We start from the raw sequence: 7,500 nt of genomic DNA on the forward strand, positions 1-7,500 counted from the left end.
TAGTTGCCCTGTTTGTCTCACCGCATGATCGGTGGACAGAGGGGCTATTTTGCCGAAGCAGTCTCTAGTATGGGAAGAAACTCCCCTCTGACAAATATTCATTATTCACTATCATTTCACATTTACCTTTACAAGATTAAGTATAATTTCATTGAAGGTGTATAACACTGATTGTATTGTATAGTATACATTGTATTGTATATACTGTATATATAACAACAGTATTGTTGTATAGTTGTTATTGCATTATATAATTCAAGCTTTCTCTTGTGGATAGGAGTACATACATTTCTCTCTGACATATAGTCTTTAATATGTATTATATTGTATGAACACTGAGTACAGTAGTGTTAGTAGATGTTAATATGTGACTACGTTAATATATAATGTCAGTGCTCTTCCGCATAGAGAGGCCCTGTATTCATTCTCTTGTGTGTTAGTATGGGCCTTGAGCATCAGTGCTGCTGCTCTACTGCTCAGGCATATTCACATCATGAGGGTGAGACACGGTGCTTGCCCTGAGCTCAGACACTGTCTGGCACCGAGAAAGGGAGCCGCTGGAGCAAAACAAAGCGGACCCGGTTCGGCTGGGGTTTGGGTTTGGGTCTGACTCGCTCTGCTGGGTCTCTGCTGACACAGGGTGTGTGTTGTGTGTGTGTGTGTCTGGAGGGAGAGGGGTGTGTGGATGAGTGAGTGAGTGAGCACCACCTCCCCCATCCCTCCCATCTCTTCTCCCTCTGTCATCCCCCCACACCTGGCCCCACTGCTGGGCTTCTGTAGAGTCAGTAATCCCTTCCTGGAGGCACACCAGTGGGGAGCCAAAATGCTCCTCTGCACTGGAACCAATCGCCTGATCTGCCCGGCTGCCTGCCTGCAAGCCCCCTTGTTGTCGGAGCCGGGGGAGCTGGATGTTGGTGTGTGTCTCTGTCTGTGTGTGTGGGTGGGGGGGATGAAATTAAATGAAATGCAAAGCTGATGTTAATTGCTTTAATGCTGGTATGCTGCAAGCTAGAGCTTGGCAGGAATCTCTGTGTAGCCAGCCTGCCACCAACATGCTGCTCCATACTGGGTCTCTTTGTTTTGCTCTGAAGTGATGTCAGGGTGGAACGGGGCCTGCTCGCAGCATGACTCTCTGCACCAGGGAGAAAGCTCTGCTCTGCTCTGAAATGTCCTTGACTAAAAAATGGGTGTTTATGATGACCGGAGACCCCATTAACCTAACAGCCAACCCCAATAAATTAACTCTGCTGCAGGTGAATTCGCCCAATGCCTAACGTGGCAAAATGCACCCAAAATATGCAAAGTTTTCTGAGAAAATATTCAACACATCCTTCTGTGCTTCTTGGGTTTTTGCTGTGGTTGTGGCTTGTCTCTTTGGTTGACAAGAGCTGCCTTCAGATTTAACCCCTCAAATATCAGCACAGGGAATATAACATCTTATCTCAACATGCTAACCATTACAGCTTTTGCTGTCAACAGCATAGTGACTTAATCAGTGGGGAGAGTAGTATAGGCATAGGCAATGTATCCCATTGTGCGTTGGCCATGTAACTGCACTAGGGCTAGTTAATGGCAGTATGGGCCCCTCATGAAATATATCATAACAGATAATCACTGTAGTTCATTTAACATGCTTTATTTAGTTTATACCATGTGCAGTTCCGGTTGGGTACTTTGTGCAGTTCATGTCCGGTACTTTGTGCAGTTCATGTCAGGTACTGTGTGCAGTTCATGTTGGGTACTTTGTGCAGTTCATGTCGGGTACTTTGTGCAGTTCATGTTGGGTACTGTGTGCAGTTCATGTCGGGTACTTTGTGCAGTTCATGTTGGGTATTGTGTGCAGTTCATGCTGAGTACTTTGTGCAGTTCATGTTGGGTATTGTGTGCAGTTCATGCTGAGTACTTTGTGCAGTTCATGTCGGGTACTTTGTGCAGTTCATGTCGGGTACTTTGTGCAGTTCATGTTGGTTACTTTGTACAGTTCATGTCGGGTACTTTGTGCAGTTCATGCTGAGTACTTTGTGCAGTTCATGTTGGGTAATTTGTGCAGTTCATGTTGGATAATTTGTGCAGTTCATGCTGAGTACTTTGTGCAGTTCATGTTGGATAATTTGTGCAGTTCATGTTGGGTACTTTGTGCAGTTCATGTTGGTTACTTTGTACAGTTCATGTCGGGTACTTTGTGCAGTTCATGCTGAGTACTTTGTACAGTTCATGTCGGGTACTTTGTGCAGTTCATGCTGAGTACTTTGTGCAGTTCATGTTGGGTACTGTGTGCAGTTCATGTTGGATAATTTGTGCAGTTCATGCTGAGTACTTTGTGCAGTTCATGTTGGATAATTTGTGCAGTTCATGTTGGGTACTTTGTGCAGTTCATGTTGGGTACTGTGTGCAGTTCATGTTGGATAATTTGTGCAGTTCATGTTGGGTACTTTGTGCAGTTCATGTTGGGTACTGTGTGCAGTTCATGTTGGATAATTTGTGCAGTTCATGTTGGATAATTTGTGCAGTTCATGTTGGATAATTTGTGCAGTTCATGTTGGGTAATTTGTACAGTTCATGAAGGGTGCTGTGCCTGTGGCCGTGTCAGGGGCAGTTTGGGCTTTTGGGGGCAGAGTTGCAACAGATGGTGTGGAGAGGTCAAGCAGTGCGTGTGGTGATGCATATAAATCACACTGACCTCTAAGGCCCTCACAATGTGTTTGCTTCAAGTGGCTCCAGCTTGTCAGCTTTTTCAGTGACGACAAAAAGGAAGGGAGTCTTTTGATGTCTTAGAATAGCAACCAATCCGTGGTTCATTGTGTGCGTGTGTGTGTGTGTGTGTTTGTGTGTGTGTGTGTGTGTGTGTGTGTGTGTGTGTGTGTGTGTGTGTGTGTGTGTGTGTGTGTGTGTGTGTGTTTGTGTGTGTGTCAGAATGCTTGGCATTCAGAGATGGGTCACTGCAGCAGTCAATTCATCAATTCCACCTTTCATAATGTATGAAAAAATTATCCGTTATTTGACTTTGATTGTGAGGTATTTGGGAACTCCAGTGGCAATGCTGTAGGAAAAACAGTGGGAGAAAGAAAGCAGAGGTGAGAATGAGAGAGGAAGAGTGGGAGAAAGAAAGCTCAGAGGAGATGAAGCATTTCACATTTGTAATGCCTAGTTTTACTTTAGCATACCCCAGCCAGCACCAAAACAACGCTCTCTTTCTCTCTCTCTCCCTCTCTCTCTCTCTCTCTCTCCTCATCTGTCCCAGGCACTTTGGAGTCCACCATTTGTTTTCATTTGGGATGATGTCACTGTTGCTCACATCAGCACAGCAAATCGTGTGTCTCTGTCAGACTAAAACACCCCCCAACACACACACACACACACACACACACACACACACACAGTGGCTACAGACTCAGTACCACCCAACACACACACACACACACTGGCTGCCACCATAGATATTGCAGTAGGACTGAAGTCCCACATCCCACCCCCTCTCTCTGATGCCACTCCATTCACATCTGCCCTTCTCTCGCCTCACTCTGTCTGTGTTTGCAGCAGTGTTGTAAAATGCTTGACTAGTCTGTGGACGTCTTGATATGATGGATGGATGGGTGGATGGATGGATAAATACCTCTGGCGAGCTCCTGATGTCGGCAAGAAATGGGCAGGTGGAGCAGCCTGCCATGTTGTGATTGCTCACAAGAAAGAAAACACTCTGAAACTTTAGAACAGCCTGTCTCAAGTTAGCCACAAACATTTGGCTTGCTGCTAAGATGATGTGAAAAGCACACAATGTTCCCTAGTTTTGTAACCATTACACAAGCAGTTAGCAGCTAAAAGTACTTTGCAGGGTACTGGAAGAGGGAGGCCATTAAACCAATTCCATGGCAACGTGAAGGCTTGACAGGGTAGCAAAAGTGGTGTGTGGCTTCTTAGCGCTGAGGCCGATTAGTGCCCCTTACACACACACACACACACACACACTCTCATGTCTTATTCTTTCTCATGAGCATATGCACACACATAAGCATATGCAAACACACACACACATATATACATTATACCTTGATATTCATTTAATAAAATTAAAAAAGTTTAGTGAAAGCTAAAGCTTTGATCCTCCAACTACATTGCCAGTGTTGTCATTAGTCAGGCTGTGTGACTCACAAGGGGAATGCGATATTCTTTAGGGGAGCTGAAGCAAAAACAGACAAGTGTCTTCTAGATGGATGCCTCCACCTCCTCCTCCTGCTCCTCCTCCTCCTCCTCCCCTCCTGTGGGTTAATGGGCTGATATCTGATTTTAGTGTCTATATTGCTCTTCTCCTCCCCGAGAGAGAGAGAGAGCCGGTTGAAACGTCCTGTGAGTTATAATTGCACCAGCCGAGCTGCACATGTTCACTGGTCACGGTCACTGGCAGCGCAAATGCACTAATCTGAACTAATGATGATATCCCGCTGATTCACTCAGCTTTGGAGCCTTTACTCTCTCTCTTTCACTCTGTATTTCACTCTCACTGTATCTCTCTCGCTCACGCCTACCCGCTTGTGCACGGCCTCATGCATGCACTCTTTCTTTAATACCTTTCATGCCCTCATCAGTTTCTCTCGCTCTTGCTTGCTGAAGCATATGAAGTTTCTGTTTTCCATTGAGGCCTCTGATTTCTTCTTCTTCTTCCTCACATACCCAATGTGGTATAAGGCATTGCCACAAGTAATCAAGTACTTGCAAGAGACAGCTATGATCGATCATGACAACACAATTAATGCGTGAATTAACGTATATCAAATATATATATATATATTTATTTATACTAGTGCAGTGCCCGTAGGAATCATGCATTCTGTAGTGTTAGCAGACGTAGGTGTAGCTGTTAGTTAGTGTAATAGCAAGACATATTTGCACTCCACATAGGTACAGGTTACACTGAAGTATTATTGTGATGCATGTTTCCTTTTCATTAAGAAATGTTTTAATGTTAGCCTTTTTGGAGATATACCAACAAATAAAGTTTGAGATTATGTAGTGGATGCAGTTGAATATAGATGTCAACGTTGCTGTCTAAACTATAAACTAAATGTCATATGTCACTAAATGCTTTAAGAATGTGTACAACTTGTACTGTACTTGTACAACTTGTACTGTACTATCAGCTTTGAGCATTGTGTATCGTGGTTTTTGAGAACTGTTTAGACGCATTTTAAAAGTTTCACCGTTTTACTAATCGTCGTTTATTTTCCCCTGCTGTCTCGTAGATAGATTAAGCATATGTCCGTTGACGGGGTGCGGTTGGACTTTGATCAACGATGTCATATTATTTTCGAAGTCTGTATTGAATTATCAGAATAATACGGGGCACTTTTTAAATATCATTATTTTGAGATCCGGGGCTAGAATCTCTGAGAACACTTTAATGTAAGACCCTTGGTAACCAATAACAGTTTACCATTCATTATACTCTGAAAGGTATGATGGTCCCATATGGTTTCCATTCAGACCATGTTTGATCTATAGGAAACTCACCTTGTTTCACTGCCGTATGTAGTCTGTGTTTTCTTGTTCCAGTATGTGTAAATAATAAGCCACTTAATTGTCTTGTTGCAAAAACTGACAATCGAGTTTTACCATCTGATTTTATAGGTTCTGAGCGTGACGTAGCTTGTTTGATTGTGACGTCATTTCGGTGCACAGTCACTTGCTACGGGAAACGATAACCCATTAGTGCCTACGGGAAACGGTAAAATACAAATATCTCACGAACTATGAATTCAAAAATCTTCAAAATCAAGGATGCACAGGTTCATGACATGCGTAAGCTACATGCAAAATCTCATAACTAACGTAACTACCGTCAGGGAGATACGCCCTAGACAGACTGACACACACACACACAGAGATTTCTGGATTTATAGATAGATAACCGGTCAAACGATTTCTTCGTTTCTGAATGGACAAGAGGCATTCCATGAGTGAGGATAACCTGGAACAACCTCACTCTGACTCTTCACCGCTTGTAATCCCTCCGTGTTAGATTTACTTCAGTCCTTGAAATGTAGGACATCAACGTTCCGTTCATTCAAAGAGAGAGAGAGAGAGAGAGAGAGCAGATTTTATGACACTTGACAATTACACTTGAGGAAATGGAGCAAATGGAGTAGAGGAATGTACAAATTAACATGAAACTTGAAGACAGACGAGTGTACAAATGAACGTGCACAAATTGCCTCCCTCACTCACCTTGGCTCCACAGTGACAGTATTTATTGCTTGGCAACGTTTGACACCGGAACAGTCAGGTTGGAGCTATTTATAGTGGTGGAGAATGAATAAACCAAATTGACTTTGTAGTTAGCTAGCTAACAGTACGTTCAAAAATGTGCAGGTGAGGTGTGGAAACACTTTGACCAAATGCAACACAATTTTTAAACACAGGGCAGTACAGAGCTATGATATAGCTCCACTATTAGTACAATGCGCCATCACATTGCATTGTTGAGCGAAAAAGCATCTTTTACTACAGTCAGATGTACATGCAAGCAGTGCTAGCAGAGTTGAGAGAACAACACAGCTAATAGACAAGATGGAAGCTGGTGGTTTACGTACACTCATTGTGAGATCAATCCAAACCACTACACTCGAGTGCTTTCTCTGTTGTGTACTCGAGCTGTCAGAATGACCAAAATGCGTCTATCTGCTCCTATCCCACCCTCTCCCTCTCTACCTTTCTCCTCCTCTTCTCTCCGTTCTGTACCCTCGGTTCTTCTTGTGTTCACCTCCTCTTCACCTCTTTGCTCTTCTGCCCAACTCTCCTGAAATTATATTGAATTTTTCTTCCTCTGTCTCTGCCCTCCTATTCCTACCACACAAACACACACACACACACACACACACACACACACACACACACACACACACACACACACACACACACACACACACACACACACACACACACACACACACACACACACACACACACACCCAGAGTAAAAGTATCATTGTTTAGCCCTGCAGGTAGCTAGGGGGTCTGTGCAAGGTAGGAGCTCTGGATCTGAATGTCACATCAGTGGGACACAGTCCCTGGCAGTCCCAGGGGGGGGATCTCTCTCTCCCTCTCCCATACATCACTGTCTGCAGCTGCTGGAGAAATGTCAGCTCACCCTGCCACAGCTCCGCTCCCGCCATGACAGATATCAGTGGAGAGTGGTGTTTACCAGGCCTTCACACATAGCCTCAGTGCTTGTGTGTGTGTGTGTGTGTGTAGCGACGTGCACTACTCACACACACACACAGTTTTAAATTGGGCTGGATAATATGCATCTCATTTATCAGCCTAGCTTGAAGAAATTGGTGGCTCCTTCAAAGTATCGCTCTCTCACTCTTCATCTCCTACACCCACCACTGCCGCCACCACCACCACCATCATCCTCTCCCTCCACCTCCCAGCCGTTTCCTTTTCCTTGCACTTTATGGCTTGTGTACACACACAGGTAATCCCAGAGTGATCTTGAAAGCACTG

At 44.2% G+C, this 7,500-nt stretch overlaps 1 protein-coding gene across 1 annotated transcript in view; it reads left to right on the forward strand.

Moving 5' to 3' along the window:
* The window catches only part of ldlrad3 (low density lipoprotein receptor class A domain containing 3), a 68,541-nt gene that overhangs the window by 5,745 nt on the left and 55,296 nt on the right, over positions 1–7,500 (forward strand).

Source organism: Sprattus sprattus, assembly GCF_963457725.1.
Source record: "Sprattus sprattus genome assembly, chromosome: 7".
In the NCBI taxonomy this organism is placed as follows: Eukaryota; Metazoa; Chordata; class Actinopteri; order Clupeiformes; family Clupeidae; genus Sprattus; species Sprattus sprattus.